At 39.9% G+C, this 16,876-nt stretch overlaps 4 non-coding genes across 4 annotated transcripts; all 4 read right to left on the reverse strand.

The window, feature by feature from the left end:
* Window positions 1-9,453: 9,453 nt before the first annotated feature.
* LOC120930051 lies at window positions 9,454-9,668 on the reverse strand. The gene has a single exon (XR_005747581.1). It is a non-coding gene; the product is annotated as a small nucleolar RNA U3 (small nucleolar RNA).
* A 595-nt stretch (window positions 9,669-10,263) lies between these two features.
* On the reverse strand, window positions 10,264-10,478 carry LOC120930052. Its single transcript, XR_005747582.1, has one exon. It is a non-coding gene; the product is annotated as a small nucleolar RNA U3 (small nucleolar RNA).
* A 595-nt stretch (window positions 10,479-11,073) lies between these two features.
* LOC120930053 lies at window positions 11,074-11,288 on the reverse strand. The gene has a single exon (XR_005747583.1). It is a non-coding gene; the product is annotated as a small nucleolar RNA U3 (small nucleolar RNA).
* Window positions 11,289-11,883: 595 nt separating this feature from the next.
* Window positions 11,884-12,098, reverse strand: LOC120930054. Its single transcript, XR_005747584.1, has one exon. It is a non-coding gene; the product is annotated as a small nucleolar RNA U3 (small nucleolar RNA).
* Between the last annotated feature and the right edge of the window lie 4,778 nt (window positions 12,099-16,876).

Below are 16,876 nucleotides of genomic sequence, written 5' to 3' on the forward strand. Positions count from 1 at the left end.
TCTCCCATAGACTTCTATAGGGAGTTCGGCGCGGCTTTACATATTACATTCAATGCGCCGGCTGCTACGCTGGTTCATGCGCCCAATTAAGCCTCCACCCGGAGTACTAATTAACGCATGAACCAGCGCAGCGCACAGAGCATAGTAAATCAGGCCCTGTGTGTCTTTGGCTCCGTTTCAGGGCCAAATCCAGGCACAGATTCGGCCCTGATTCCTCCCTGACCCGGAGAATGAGGACGCACAGCGTTCCTGTGTGATCCACAGCCGGTTCCAGTGTGAAACTGAGCCTCAGGGTTTATTGGGAAAACTAGCAATTCTATTGCTTTGTACTCTCCTTTGTGGTGTAACACACGTCCACCCTCACAAAGCTCTTTGGACAAACTTCTAGAATTCAAAAGCTGATAAACAGTTTAGAAACTTTATAATACTAATAATTGTCACATTTGGTGCAAAAAAGGCCCAAGGAAAAAGCAATTTTGGACGAATCAATTGCTACCTTAACTATATTTCCACATACTACTTCCCTTATGTATGCTGACTCCATTCATGTATTTAATTAACTTAATATGTACAGTCTGGAGGAAAGAAGGAAAAGGAAGACTTGGTTGAAACCTTTAAATTCTTCAAGGGGGTGAATAAGATTCAGGAGGGCAGTTTTTTAATATGAAACCAAAATTAAGGACACGGGCACATGACCTCAAACTAACTGGAGGAACGTCCAAAAAGAATCTTAGAAAGTATTATTTTACTGAAAGGGTACTTGATGCTTGGAATAAACTTCCAGCAGAGGTAGTGACATGGTCAACAATAAATGGCTTCAAACATGCTTGGGACAAACATAGATCTATATTCAGACAAAAAAAGTTAAAGTGGAGGTTCACCCAAAAAAAATCAATATTTAACATTAGATTGGGCCTAAGCAGAATCGGGTGTTTTGTTTAAAATCAATGCAGTACTTACCTTTTTTGAGATAGATGTTCTCCTGCAGGTATGGGCTGCGGGACTGGGCGTTCCTATTTGATTGACAGCCTTCCGACCGTCGCATACAGCGCATCACCAGTTTCCGAAAGTAGCCGAACGTCGGTGCGCAGGCGCCGTATAGCGCCGCACTGACGTTCGGCAACTCGTGACGCACTGTATGCGAACGTCGGAAGGCTGTCAATCAAATAGGAACGCCCAGTCCCGAAGACCATACCCGGAAGCGGCGGAGAACATCTATCTCTAAAACGGTAAGTACTGCATTGATTTTAAACAAAACACCCGATTCTGCTTCCCGTAATTAGGCCCAATCTAATGTTAAAATTTTTTTTCGGGTGAACTCCCGCTTTAAAGTGATTGTAAAGGCAAAAGTTTTTTTATCTTAATGCATTCTATGCATGTACGTGTTCCTTGAGATCATACATAGATTTTAAGAAGTAAAAAACATCTAAACCTTGTGTAACCTTCATTAACACACCGGTATATGTTTCTTTTTTACTATTGTCATGGACAATAGGTAAGAAAAAACAATCTACCGCCCATTGTTCCTAAATAATATTAAATACCACATATAAATAATATTGTATACCACATACAGTAATCCAGCAGTTATACAGGGTGTTAAGTAGAGATGAGCCGAATGAAACCCTGTTCGGTTCACCCCACAACTCTTGAACATGGCACAAGTTCGGACACAAACAATGAACCCCATTGAAGTCAATGAGACCCGAATAGGAAAAATCAAAAGTCTTGAAGGCCTATATGCAAGTATTTGGCCATAAAAAGGGTTATGGAAGCCTGGGCACTGCCCTGGGGGACATGTTCCAATGCAATTTTTTTCTAACAAAGATTGTTTTAAAGAGGCAGTGTTTTTAAGGCCTCATGCATTTTTACAGCTACTGTTTTTGTCTTCAGGCCTTTTTTCTGCAGCCAGTAAACGCCCCAGCATGTTATTATATGTATCTATGCACACATACCTGAAAAAAATGTATGAGGAGGAGTTTTCCAGCTGTAAAAACTTTCTAATTCTGAAAAAAGCTGAAAAACGATGAAAAACATGTATATTCTATGTTCACTAGGGATGAGCTTTATGTTCGGGTCGAGCATGAGTTTGACTTGAACATTGGCTGTTCGCCTGTTTGCTATACAGCAAAAAATTTGGGGTGGCAAATTTGAAAAGCCACAGGACATCCTTTAAAGTCAATGGGAGAAATCTAAAGTGCTAATTTTAAAGGTTAATATTCAAGTTATTGTCATAAAAAGTGTTTAGGGACCTGGGTCCTGCCCCAGGGGACATGTATCAATGCAAAAAAAGTTTTTTTTCTGGAGCAGTGATTTTAATAATGCTTAAAGTGAAAAAATAAAAGTGAAATATTTCTTTAAATTTCGTACCTGGGGATCTATAGTATTAGGTGGATTGAGGTAGGCGGGTGCATAGTTGCGGCGGCCTAGCGTATGGCATTTACACTACGCCGCCGTAAGTTAGCGAGGCAAGTACATGATTCACAAAGTACTTGTCTGCTAAGTTACGGCGGCATAGCATAAATCGGGCGGGCGTAAGTGTGCATAATTCAAGTTCGGCTGAGGGGGCATGTTTTATGATAATGGGGGCTGACCTGACGTGATTGACGTATTTTACGAACGGCGCAGGTGCCGTCCGTGTACATATCCCAGTGTGCATTGCGTTAAAGTACGCCGCACGGTCCTATTGGTTTCAACGTGGACGTAAATTACATCCAGCCCTATTCACGGACAACTTACGCAAACAATGTAAAATTTTCAAATTTCGACGCGGGAACGACGGCCATACTTAACATTACTATTCCAGCTATTTGATGGAATAACTTTAGGCCTGAAAGTGCATTACGTAAACGGCGTATCTTTACTGCGTCGGGCAAGCGTACGTTCGTGAATCGGCGTATCTACTCATTTACATATTCTAGGCCGACCGCAATGGAATCGCCACATAGCGGTCAGCCTAAAAAGTACAAAATGGAAATACAGATAAAAGACATTGAAAAAAATTACATGGGTCCCCCCCAAGTCCATTACCAGGCCCTTTGGGTCTGGTATCAATTTTAAGGGGAACCCCAAACCAAAAAAAAAAGGGTGGGGGTCCCCCCAAATTCCATTACCAGGCCCCTCAGGTCTGGTATGGATATTAAGGGGAACCCTGTGCCAAAATAAATAAAATGGTGTGGGGTCCCCCCCCCAAAAATTCATACCAGTCCCTTATGCGAGCACGCAGGCAAGGGTTGTGGGGATGAGGCCCTTGTCCCCATCAACATGGGGACATCCTCCCCATGTTGAGGGCATGTGGTCTGGTATGGTTCAGGAGTGGGGGGCTCTCTCTTATCCTCCCTCGTTTCCTGTGGCCTGCCAGGTTGCGTGCTCGGATAAGGGTCTGATATGGATTTTTGTGGGGAACCCCATGCCCTTTTTTTTTATTTTGGCGTATTGTTCCCCTTATAATACACTTATGAGTCACTTTTCCTTTCTACCCCCATTGGGGGGTAAAATGGAATATTGTGAATATTGTGATATTGTATTGTTATGAATTTTTCTACCATTTTGTATAATAAATTAACTATTTTTTATATATTTTTTTGATTATTACTGTTGCCCACATAATCCCAACCCTAGAGGTTTTCATATTCACAATTTTTTTGGGATGGTGGCAACCACATGGTCATCTGAATTTATTTACCCCTTATAATCCATACCAGACCTGAAGGGCCTGGTAATGGAATTTGGGGGACCCCCATGCATTTTTTTTTGGTTCGGGGTTCCCCTTAATATTCATACCAGACCTAAAGGGCCTGGGAATGGACTGGGTGGGGGTGTCATTTTTTTTAATGACTTTTATCTGTATTGCCGGGACCCGACAATTCATTATAGCCTCGAGTAGTTTTAGATTACTTTTTTTCCTTTAGAAATGTCATTTTGTGCAGGGACTTTTCTAAGCACGGGAAACATGAGCTACTTTACAGGCATACTATAGACACCCCCAGGTACGAAATTTAAAGGAATATTTCACTTTTATTGTTTCACTTTAACCACTTGCCGACCAGCTGCCGCAGTTATAAGGCGGCAGGTCGACTCCCCTGCGCGACAGCCCGTAGCTATATGCCACCTCGCGAAGCGGCCACTAGGGGCGCGTGGGCACCGGAGGCGCACGCCCCCCGCTCATCCATGATCCCGACGCGCGTGCCCGGCGGGTGCAATCACCACCGGGCACCCGCGATCACTCGTTACAGAGCGAGGACTGGGATCTGTGTGTGTAAACACACAGCTCACGGTCCTGTCAGGGGGAGAAATGCCTGACCGATGTATGAACAGTGATCAGTCATTTCCCCTAGTGAGTCCACACCCCCACAGTTAGAACACACCCAGGGAACATACTTAACCCCTTCCCCGCCCCCTAGTGTTAACCCCTTCCCTGCCAGTGGCATTTTTATAGTAATCCAATGCATTTTTATAGCACTGATCGCTATAAAAATGCCAATGGTCCCAAAAATGTGTCAAAATTTGACTGGTGTCCGCTATAATGTCGCAGTACCGAAAAAAAATCGATGATCGCCGCAATTACTAGTAAAAAAAAATATTAATAAAAATGCCACAAAACTACCCCCAATTTTGTAAACGCTATAACTTTTGCGCAAACCAATCAATAAAGGTTTATTGCGATTTTTTTTACGAAAAATATGTAGAAGAATAAGTTTCGGCCTAAACTGAGGAGAAAAATAATTTTTTTTATATATTTTTGGGGGATATTTATTATAGCAAATAGTAAAAAATATTAATTTTTTTCAAAATTGTCGCTCTAGTTTTGTTTATAGCGCAAAAACTAAAAACCGCAGAGGTGATCAAATACCACCAAAAGAAAGCTCTATTTGTGGGGAAAAAAGGACGCAAATTTTGTTTGGGAGCCACGTTGCACGACCGCACAATTGTCAGTTAAAGCGACGCAGTGCCGAATCGCAAAAAAGTGCTCTGGTCTTTGACCAGCAATATGGTCCGGGGGTTAAGTAGTTAAGCATTATTAAAATCACTGCTCCCGAACTTTTTTTGCATTGATACATGTCCCCTGGGGCAGGACCCCAAACACTTTTTATGACAATAGCTTGCATATTAACCCTTAAAATGAGCACTTTTGATTTCTCCCATAGACTTTTAAAGGGTGTTCCGCGGCTTTCGAATTTACTTGCAAACACCCCAAATTGTTCGCTATTCGGCGAACGGGCGAACAGTCAATGTTTGAGTTGAACTCATGTTCAACCCGAACATAAAGCTCATCCCTAAGGCTTATATGTCAGACATGAAAACATTGCTGAAGGCTGAAAAATTGTGCAGAAAAATAAGTAGTAAGTAGTGCTTAGTTATTTAATACACAAATTGCTGTACATTACCACAATGCACACTGCATTCTTCCTAGATAATACAGTATTTGTTATATTGCTGCTGATTTCAGCACTTCCAATTTACAAATGTCCACACTGCTAGTTTTTCAGTGAAGAAATGTAGAAACTTCCATAAATTGATTTAAATATTGTTGAGAAAAAATGTTACCATATGTCTTTATGCTAAATATGCCTGCATTTCATTTATACATTTTTTTTCTATGAAGTTGCTCTCTGGAAAATGGAAATGCAGTTATTTTCAGCCAAATTAAAAATAAATGAAAAGTTCCAAGTCCACTTCTTGATCTGTTCTTCAAAAACAAATAATGAAATGTGTTATGTGGTAAATGAAAAGTAGAAGCACAAGTCTAATTTTAAAGCATTGCCTTATGAAGATGGCAGCTGTTGCTTCCTAATGAGAGATTTACATAGGAAAAATAGGCAATCACAGTTTTCTCTTTTCCCCACAATGAGCAAAAATTCAATTAGGTTATTCTTTCCATATTCCACAGCTGCAACCAATTTTAAACAAAAGCAATGATTCCCATATTGCATTTCTCATTTTAATTCTTTATATGTTACCTCTGTATTCAACATACATTTCACCAGTTGGTTTGAAAACCAGGTGAATCAGGGAATTGCAGTAGGTTTTCTTGGCTATTTATACAGGGTTGACTGTATTCCTATTTCTATATTACCAAAAGTATTGGGATGCTTGCCTTCACACGCACATGAACTTTAATGGCATCCAAGTCTTAGACCATAGAGTTCAATATTGAGTTGATCCACCCTTTGCAGCTATAACAGCTTCAACTCTTCTGGGAAAACTGTCCACCAGGTTTAGGAGTATGTCTATGGAAATGTTTGACCATTATTCCAGAAGCACATTTGTAAGGTCAGGCACTGATGTGGACAAGAAGGCCTGGCCAGCAATCACTGCTCTAATTCATCCCAAAGGCGTTCTGTTGGATTGAGGTCAGGATTCTGTGCAGGCCAGTCAAGTTCATCCACCCCAAACTTTCTTTTACATGTCTTTATGGACCTTGCTTTTTGCAAGATCAAAATAAAAAATTACCCTATTTTGGAAAGCAATCACTACGATATATTTTCTGAAAGGCATAGTGAGTTTTTGAAAATGTCTTTTTTTTGCCACAAGTTTTGTGAAAATGCAGGAAAGAAAATGTCTTTTTTTCTACCAAAAATTGTCAATCAATAAGATATTTCTAACACACAACATAGGGATACTTAGAATTACACTTAAAATGAAAAACATTCTGCTACCACATGCATGAGACATTTTCAAAACCTAGCCTCATAGAGGGGCCCAAAATCCAAAGAGTATCTTCAGGTGTTCCAAGGGTATAAATCACACATCTACAGTGGGGATTGAAAGTTTGGGCAGGTAAAAATTTGTATTAATGTGCATAACGAAGACAAGGAAAGATCTCCAAAAGGCATCAAATTACAAATCAGACATTTTTATAATATGTCAAAAAAAGTTAGATTTTATTTCCATCATTTACACTTTCAAAGTTACAGAAAACAAAAAAATGGCGTCTGCAAAAGTATGGGCACCCTGCAGAATTTATAGCATGCACTGCCCCCTTTGCAAAGCTGAGACCTGCCAGTGTGATGGATTGTTCTCAATCATTGTCTGGGAAGACCAGGTGATGTCAATCTCAAAGGTTTTAAATGCCCAGACTCATCTGACCTTGCCCCAACAATCAGCACCATGGGTTCTTCTAAGCAGTTGTCTATAAAACTGAAACTGAAAATAGTTGACGCTCACAAAGCTGGAGAAGGCTATAAGAAGATAGCAAAGCGTTTTCAGATGTCAATATCCTCTGTTCGGAATATAATTAAGAAATGGCAGTCATCAGGAACAGTGGAAGTTAAAGCAAGATCTGGAAGACCAAGAAAAATATCAGACAGAACAGCCCGCAGGATTGTGAGAAAAGCAATTAAAAACCCATGTTTGACTGCACGATCCCTCCAGAAAGATCTGGCAGACACTGGAGTTGTGGTACACTATTCCACTATAAAGAGATACTTGTACAAATATGGTCTTCATGGAAGAGTGATCAGAAGAAAACCTCTTCTACGTTCACACCACAAAAAATCAGCGTTTGAACTTTGCAAATGAACATATAGACAAGCCTGATGCATTTTGGAAACAAGTTCTGTGGACCGATGAGGTTAAAAACTTTTTGGTCGGAATGAGCAAAGGTACGTTTGGAGAAGAAAGGGCACAGAATTTTATGAAAAGAACCTCTGTCCAACTGTTAAGCATGGGGGTGGATCATTCATGCTTTGGGGTTGGATTGCAGCCAGAGGCACAGGGAACATTTCACGAGTAGAAGGAAACATGGATTCAATAAAATTTCAGCAAATTTTGGATGGTAACTTGATGCCATCTGTGAAAAAGCTGAAGTTAAAGAGAGGATGGCTTCTACAAATGGATAATGATCCTAAACACACCTCCAAAATCCACGGGGGATTTCATCAAGAGGCGTAAACTGAAGGTTTTGCCATGGCCTTCACAATCTCCTGACCTCAACATAATTGAAAATCTATGGATAGACCATAAAAGAGCAGTGCGTGACAGACAGCCCAGTAATCTCAAAGAACTGGAAGCAACCTCAAACAAGAATTGAAACACTCTTGGCTGGCTACAAAAAGTGTTTACAAGCTGTGATACTTGCCAAAGGGGGCAGTACAAGATATTAACTCTGCAGGGTGCCAAAACTTTTGCAGACGCCATTTTTTGTTTTCTGTAATTTTGAGAGTGTAAATGATGGAAATAAAATCTAACTTTTCTTGACATATTATAAGAATGTCTAATCTGTAATTTGATGCCTTTTGGAGATTTTTCCATCTTTCCTTGACTTCGTTATGCACATTAATACAAATTTTTACCTGGGGTGCCCAAACTTTCGATCCCCACTGTAATTTCCTGACTACTTATGATATTTTTGGAGGCCCTGGAGCATCAGGACATTGAAACATGCACAAAATTACCATATTTTGGAAAGCAGACACCCAAGGTATTTTCAAAGAGTCATGGTGAGTCTATGGAAGACTTCATTTTTTGCCATATATTTTTGGGAAATTAAAAAAAAATGAAGCTTATTTTTTTTTTTACACAAACTTGCCAATAAGATAATTCTTACACTCTGCACTGGCATACTTATAATTACAGCCCAAAACACATTTTACTAGACATGTGCATTCGTTTTCGTCCAAATGCATTTTCGTCCGAATTTCAGGTATTTTCGTTATCGTTTTAACAAAGGAAAAAGAAAAGGGAGAATACGTAAACCAAAATATCCGACATAAACAAATGCTTTATTTTCGTTTTCGTTGCAACAACAGTTCGATATTGATAGGAGATTCGACATGACAAAAAAACAAAAGAACAAAAGCTGGACAGCCGCACTCCAAAATTTTCTTTAAAAGAGATGTCTTTATTTTCAACTGTGCATACAGTCACTGCAAGCCCACAAAAATCAGTATGGCCAACGTTTCGCACTGGCGTCAGTGCTTAGTCATGGCTCAACCTCCAATGTAAACTACTTGTAGAAATCAAGTAGTAAGATGCCTGTTTGCCAAGGTCCTATTGTAAAGAAAAATAATTTTGCAATTCTTTTCTCTCAAATCGTAACATTTTTGACGCCTTATATTGGTTGTCTTGATTCAACAATGCAGATGGAGTATTTTTGTTTTCACCTCTTTTAAGAACAGAATGGTCTGGCATGTTCCCTTTGCTTCCGAAAGAATGGTCTTTTCTTTATCTTTCTAACATATAAAGCCCCAGATTCTTTCCTTGGGTTCCATGAGCGATGTTTCCCTTTTGCATTTCCCCCAAGCGCAAGAGAAAAAAAAGAAAAAAACCTTGGCAGCAACTGCCTGTCGCACTACTAATAATCTTCCCAAATAGAAATATCATGTCATTTTTTTTCCCTTTCCATCTGGCAATTGGTAAAAAAAAAAACACAGAGTTTACAAATTGGACCAAAACAAAAGTTTGGAAAGTCAGCTGTTTTTGAAACAAAAGAAGACTCTAAGCACTCAAACAACCACTCTGAATGAGCTCCCGCCTGCCATCTTTCCACCTAGAAAGATGACCAAGTCATCAAATGGTGGCAGCACCTGCACAGAGCAGCACTGCCAGCAGGAGTCCTAACAAGACAAGAACCCTAAAATTCATCATCGTGGAAGGTGAGTTTGGACACTTTCGAGCACATTTCTCCCTTTGCATCCTACAGAAATGATCCCTGAAAGTATAGTCCTGCCTTGACAAGGCCAAGATTTCAGCAACATCGTAATCACTATTCCTTCAACAAATGGTGAACATGTTTGTCAACCTCCAATGTAAACTACTTGTAGAAATCAAGTAGTAAGATGCCTGTTTGCCAAGGTCCTATTGTAAAGAAAAATAATTTTGCAATTCTTTTCTCTCAAATCGTAACAGTTTTTTGATGCCTTATATTGGTTATCTTGATTCAACAATGCAGATGAAGTATTTTTGTTTTCACCTCTTTTAAGAACAGAATGGTCTGGCATGTTCCCTTTGCTTCCGAAAGAATGGTCTTTTCTTTATCTTTCTAACATATAAAGCCCCACATTCTTTCCTTGGGTTCCATGAGCAATGTTTCCCTTTTGCATTTCCCCCAAGCGCAAGAGAAAAAAAAAGAAAAAAACCTTGGCAGCAACTGCCTGTCGCACTACTAATAATCTTCCCAAATAGAAATATCATGTCATTTTTTTTCCCTTTCCATCTGGCAATTGGTAAAAAAAAAAACACAGAGTTTACAAATTGGACCAAAACAAAAGTTTGGAAAGTCAGCTGTTTTTGAAACAAAAGAAGACTCTAAGCACTCAAACAACCACTCTGAATGAGCTCCCGCCTGCCATCTTTCCACCTAGAAAGATGACCAAGTCATCAAATGGTGGCAGCACCTGCACAGAGCAGCACTGCCAGCAGGAGTCCTAACAAGACAAGAACCCTAAAATTCATCATCGTGGAAGGTGAGTTTGGACACTTTCGAGCACATTTCTCCCTTTGCATCCTACAGAAATGATCCCTGAAAGTATAGTCCTGCCTTGACAAGGCCAAGATTTCAGCAACATCGTAATCACTATTCCTTCAACAAATGGTGAACATGTTTGTCAACCTCCAATGTAAACTACTTGTAGAAATCAAGTAGTAAGATGCCTGTTTGCCAAGGTCCTATTGTAAAGAAAAATAATTTTGCAATTCTTTTCTCTCAAATCGTAACAGTTTTTTGATGCCTTATATTGGTTATCTTGATTCAACAATGCAGATGAAGTATTTTTGTTTTCACCTCTTTTAAGAACAGAATGGTCTGGCATGTTCCCTTTGCTTCCGAAAGAATGGTCTTTTCTTTATCTTTCTAACATATAAAGCCCCACATTCTTTCCTTGGGTTCCATGAGCAATGTTTCCCTTTTGCATTTCCCCCAAGCGCAAGAGAAAAAAAAAGAAAAAAACCTTGGCAGCAACTGCCTGTCGCACTACTAATAATCTTCCCAAATAGAAATATCATGTCATTTTTTTTCCCTTTCCATCTGGCAATTGGTAAAAAAAAAAACACAGAGTTTACAAATTGGACCAAAACAAAAGTTTGGAAAGTCAGCTGTTTTTGAAACAAAAGAAGACTCTAAGCACTCAAACAACCACTCTGAATGAGCTCCCGCCTGCCATCTTTCCACCTAGAAAGATGACCAAGTCATCAAATGGTGGCAGCACCTGCACAGAGCAGCACTGCCAGCAGGAGTCCTAACAAGACAAGAACCCTAAAATTCATCATCGTGGAAGGTGAGTTTGGACACTTTCGAGCACATTTCTCCCTTTGCATCCTACAGAAATGATCCCTGAAAGTATAGTCCTGCCTTGACAAGGCCAAGATTTCAGCAACATCGTAATCACTATTCCTTCAACAAATGGTGAACATGTTTGTCAACCTCCAATGTAAACTACTTGTAGAAATCAAGTAGTAAGATGCCTGTTTGCCAAGGTCCTATTGTAAAGAAAAATAATTTTGCAATTCTTTTCTCTCAAATCGTAACAGTTTTTTGATGCCTTATATTGGTTATCTTGATTCAACAATGCAGATGAAGTATTTTTGTTTTCACCTCTTTTAAGAACAGAATGGTCTGGCATGTTCCCTTTGCTTCCGAAAGAATGGTCTTTTCTTTATCTTTCTAACATATAAAGCCCCACATTCTTTCCTTGGGTTCCATGAGCAATGTTTCCCTTTTGCATTTCCCCCAAGCGCAAGAGAAAAAAAAAGAAAAAAACCTTGGCAGCAACTGCCTGTCGCACTACTAATAATCTTCCCAAATAGAAATATCATGTCATTTTTTTTCCCTTTCCATCTGGCAATTGGTAAAAAAAAAAACACAGAGTTTACAAATTGGACCAAAACAAAAGTTTGGAAAGTCAGCTGTTTTTGAAACAAAAGAAGACTCTAAGCACTCAAACAACCACTCTGAATGAGCTCCCGCCTGCCATCTTTCCACCTAGAAAGATGACCAAGTCATCAAATGGTGGCAGCACCTGCACAGAGCAGCACTGCCAGCAGGAGTCCTAACAAGACAAGAACCCTAAAATTCATCATCGTGGAAGGTGAGTTTGGACACTTTCGAGCACATTTCTCCCTTTGCATCCTACAGAAATGATCCCTGAAAGTATAGTCCTGCCTTGACAAGGCCAAGATTTCAGCAACATCGTAATCACTATTCCTTCAACAAATGGTGAACATGTTTGTCAACCTCCAATGTAAACTACTTGTAGAAATCAAGTAGTAAGATGCCTGTTTGCCAAGGTCCTATTGTAAAGAAAAATAATTTTGCAATTCTTTTCTCTCAAATCGTAACAGTTTTTTGATGCCTTATATTGGTTATCTTGATTCAACAATGCAGATGAAGTATTTTTGTTTTCACCTCTTTTAAGAACAGAATGGTCTGGCATGTTCCCTTTGCTTCCGAAAGAATGGTGTTTTCTTTATCTTTCTAACATATAAAGCCCCACATTCTTTCCTTGGGTTCCATGAGCAATGTTTCCCTTTTGCATTTCCCCCAAGCGCAAGAGAAAAAAAAAAGAAAAAAACCTTGGCAGTTTTTGAAACAAAAGATTCTTCTTCTTCTTCTTCTTCTTCTTCTTCTTCTTCTTCTTCTTCTTCTTCTTCTTCTTCTTCTTCTTCTTCTTCTTCTTCTTCTTCTTCTTCTTCTTCTTCTTCTTCTTCTTCTTCTTCTTCTTCTTCTTCTTCTTCTTCTTCTTCTTCTTCTTCTTCTTCTTCTTCTTCTTCTTCTTCTTCTTCTTCTTCTTCTTCTTCTTCTTCTTCTTCTTCTTCTTCTTCTTCTTCTTCTTCTTCTTCTTCTTCTTCTTCTTCTTCTTCTTCTTCTTCTTCTTCTTCTTCTTCTTCTTCTTTTCTTCTTCTTCTTCTTCTTCTTCTTCTTCTTCTTCTTCTTCTTCTTCTTCTTCTTCTTCTTCTTCTTCTTCTTCTTCTTCTTCTTCTTCTTCTTCTTCTTCTTCTTCTTCTTCTTCTTCTTCTTCTTCTTCTTCTTCTTCTTCTTCTTCTTCTTCTTCTTCTTCTTCTTCTTCTTCTTCTTCTTCTTCTTCTTCTTCTTCTTCTTCTTCTTCTTCTTCTTCTTCTTCTTCTTCTTCTTCTTCTTCTTCTTCTTCTTCTTCTTCTTCTTCTTCTTCTTCTTCTTCTTCTTCTTCTTCTTCTTCTTCTTCTTCTTCTTCTTCTTCTTCTTCTTCTTCTTCTTCTTCTTCTTCTTCTTCTTCTTCTTCTTCTTCTTCTTCTTCTTCTTCTTCTTCTTCTTCTTCTTCTTCTTCTTCTTCTTCTTCTTCTTCTTCTTCTTCTTCTTCTTCTTCTTCTTCTTCTTCTTCTTCTTCTTCTTCTTCTTCTTCTTCTTCTTCTTCTTCTTCTTCTTCTTCTTCTTCTTCTTCTTCTTCTTCTTCTTCTTCTTCTTCTTCTTCTTCTTCTTCTTCTTCTTCTTCTTCTTCTTCTTCTTCTTCTTCTTCTTCTTCTTCTTCTTCTTCTTCTTCTTCTTCTTCTTCTTCTTCTTCTTCTTCTTCTTCTTCTTCTTCTTCTTCTTCTTCTTCTTCTTCTTCTTCTTCTTCTTCTTCTTCTTCTTCTTCTTCTTCTTCTTCTTCTTCTTCTTCTTCTTCTTCTTCTTCTTCTTCTTCTTCTTCTTCTTCTTCTTCTTCTTCTTCTTCTTCTTCTTCTTCTTCTTCTTCTTCTTCTTCTTCTTCTTCTTCTTCTTCTTCTTCTTCTTCTTCTTCTTCTTCTTCTTCTTCTTCTTCTTCTTCTTCTTCTTCTTCTTCTTCTTCTTCTTCTTCTTCTTCCAGCAGGCTCGCACAGCCCAACACAAGGAGAGCCACACCAAAAAGATGTAAAAAAAAAAGGGGGATCCAAAAATGGACGAACATCCGGAGAAGAAAGCCTTGGATAAAACATTCTGCAAAGATAATGAAGAAAAACAAAACATAATTATACATAATAAATGTCACTAAATGAATACAGCATCAATGGTGTATTTAGGTGTCCTAGTGTCTGTGCTTTATAAAAAAAAAAGAACCTCCCAGCGCTCACTTGACTCCACGGGCTTCTCCTCTCCCCATCTGACAGCTCCAGCGGTCGGGTCCGAGAACTCCTGCTAATGTCAGCAGGGGAGGAGAGGAGGAGAGAGGCGAGATATCATGTGAGCGCTTGGAGGAATTCTGATTTTTTTTATTAAAGCACAGACACTAGGACACATATTGTTATCTAACAGAGGGGATGGTATAAACACAACATAGTTTTATAGCAGCAGGGAGGGGAGAAGTGCGGCGCTGGTATGAACTGACAGGCAGGGAGGGAGGGGGAGAGGAGGGGGAGAGGAGCACAGAGGAGGACAGAACAGAGCTGCAGATGATGGTGGCACGTAAACTAGGGCTCAACGGCCATGATAAACCATGGTCAGTTTACAGAGCGGAGGTCAGAACCAGGCAGGATCAACCAGATATTGCAGGTGATACAGGTGGCCAAATTGCTGTATAACATGCTTTAAGGGAAGAGGATCAATTTTTTTTTTAGGGTAACACTTTAAGTTCCACTTCTGCTATGGCTCCTTGCCTCAATGTTATATAAGAAGCATTGAACTTAATTTTTCTCAGCACGACATTGTGTTTTACATCACCGCGTTCTGACACGATCTGTGTTTTAACTGATGGTGTGTAGGCAAGACTGATGAAAGTCAGCTTCATCGGATATCTGATGAAAAAATCCATCAGACCGTTTTCATCGGATGAACCGATGGTGTGTACAAGGCATTAGAAATACCTTATTCATTGACAACTTTGTGTAAAAAAAAAAAAATTCTTTCCTTCCTTTTTCTAAAAATATTTGGCAACAAATGACTATGCCTTTCAGGCCCCGTACACACGGCCGAGGAACTCGACGTGCCAAGCACATCGAGTTCCTCGTCGAGTTCCTTGTTGAACTTGTCGAGAAGCTCGACAGGCTTGCTTTGCGTACACACGTAACAGACCAAAATTTGGTCGTTTTCCAGCGCGGTGACGCTCACCACGTATGACGCGACTATAAAGGGGAGGTTTGATTTTGTTGGCGCCACCCTTGGGGCTCCTTTTGCTGATTCCGTGTTTACGCGTGTTAGTAAAAGTTTGGTGAGTGACGATTCGTGCTTTTCAGTCTTTGTGCTTTCAGATTGATCTCTGCCGTTCAGTTTGTGCTTGTGGGGGTCGTATCTAGGCAATCGGGACGTGCGGTCAGGTCGTATTGTTTTACATTGCGGTCCTGTCCCCGCGTTTTTCATTGTCAGGGTCGTTCTTCATAGGTCTTGCTGTTCTTCACTGCGGTCTGTTTAGTGCAATTCTGATTTGTCGTTCGTTCCTAGCCTTGTAGCCATGTTGCAGGCACCTAGTCGTCGCCGACTTCGTGCTAAGCATCTTCTGTGTGTAGGTCTGTTTGTTTATGACCTAGACGATGAGGAGTTCATGAACAGGAGGAGGACGCGTTCATGGACCAAGAATTGGTTGCTCCGTAGGAACCAATTCTCTCACATGCCTTTGCTGCAGGAGCTTCAGGAAAATAATCCTGTTGATTACAGGAATTTCCTGAGGATGTCTGATCCCGTCTTTCAGCACCTGTTGGCTTTGGTGTCCCCCTATATTACCAGGCAGGACACCGTTATGCGGGAAGCCATCAGTGCTGAGCAGAGGCTAGTTGCCACCCTCCGTTATCTGGCAACTGGGAGAAGCCTTCAGGACTTAAAGTTCTCGACGGGCATCTCCCCCCAGGCTCTGGGCCTCATCATTCCTGACACCTGCTCTGCCATCATCCAGGTTCTGCAGGAGGAATATATGAGGGTAAGTTTGCTCCTTTAATATCACATTTTATGTCTATAATGTATGCTAATGTCTTGTAGTTATCTCCTCCTTCCCTAATTACCATGTTTGGAATATGCTGTGAATGTTCCCTTTGCCCCCATGCATGCTGTAAACTTTATTGATGCCCCTTTTTTGGCCTACATGCATATTTCCCATCACTTACCTCCCCAGCATGCTATCCTGGGCCCCAACCTACCTAGTCTAGTCACTTCCCAATGTATTGTGTTATATCCATTGTAATGTCCCCCCCCTCCCCTCCCAAATGTGTTGTAAAGTCTATGTTCACCAATATTCAATAATTTTTATTTTTGATTTTTGGACTCCCAAACTCATCTAGCCCTCCCCTCCAAAATGTGTTGTAAAGTCTATGTTCACCAATATTCAATAATTTTTATTTTTGATTTTTGGACTCCCAAACTCATCTAGCCCTCCCCTCCAAAATGTGTTGTAAAGTCTATGTTCACCAATATTCAATAATTTTTATTTTTGATTTTTGGACTCCCAAACTCATCTAGCCCTCCCCTCCAAAATGTGTTGTAAAGTCTATGTTCACCAATATTCAATAATTTTTATTTTTGATTTTTGGACTCCCAAACTCATCTAGCCCTCCCCTCCAAAATGTGTTGTAAAGTCTATGTTCACCAATAATCCTAATTATATTATTTTTGTACTCCCAAACTCATCTAGCCCTCCCCCAAACTTGGGCACTGGCCCATCAGAGGGGGTGTTTAATGTGCTAATTGTCTAAATATATTTAGATATAATATGCTAGTTCCCAGAAATATTATAATGCTTATAATGTCTTTGTCTAATCTGCTTGCAAGGTTACGTGGCTAATTTTTGCATTTTTTCTTCCCCAACTTCTGTCCACACCACAGGAGTGGCAGTCTGTGGCTTTGGACTTCCAGACCCGTTGGAACTTCCCCAACTGCGGGGGAGCCATTGACGGGAAGCACGTCCGCATCGTATTTATTTATTTTTTTGGTTTAACAAATACCCTGAAAAGATTTTTTTGGTTTTTTATTTTTTTTAATTTTTTATCATACAATATACAATCATTTTTGTAATTTTTTTGGTAT

This window comes from Rana temporaria, chromosome 2 (assembly GCF_905171775.1).
Source record: "Rana temporaria chromosome 2, aRanTem1.1, whole genome shotgun sequence".
NCBI lineage: Eukaryota > Metazoa > Chordata > Amphibia > Anura > Ranidae > Rana > Rana temporaria.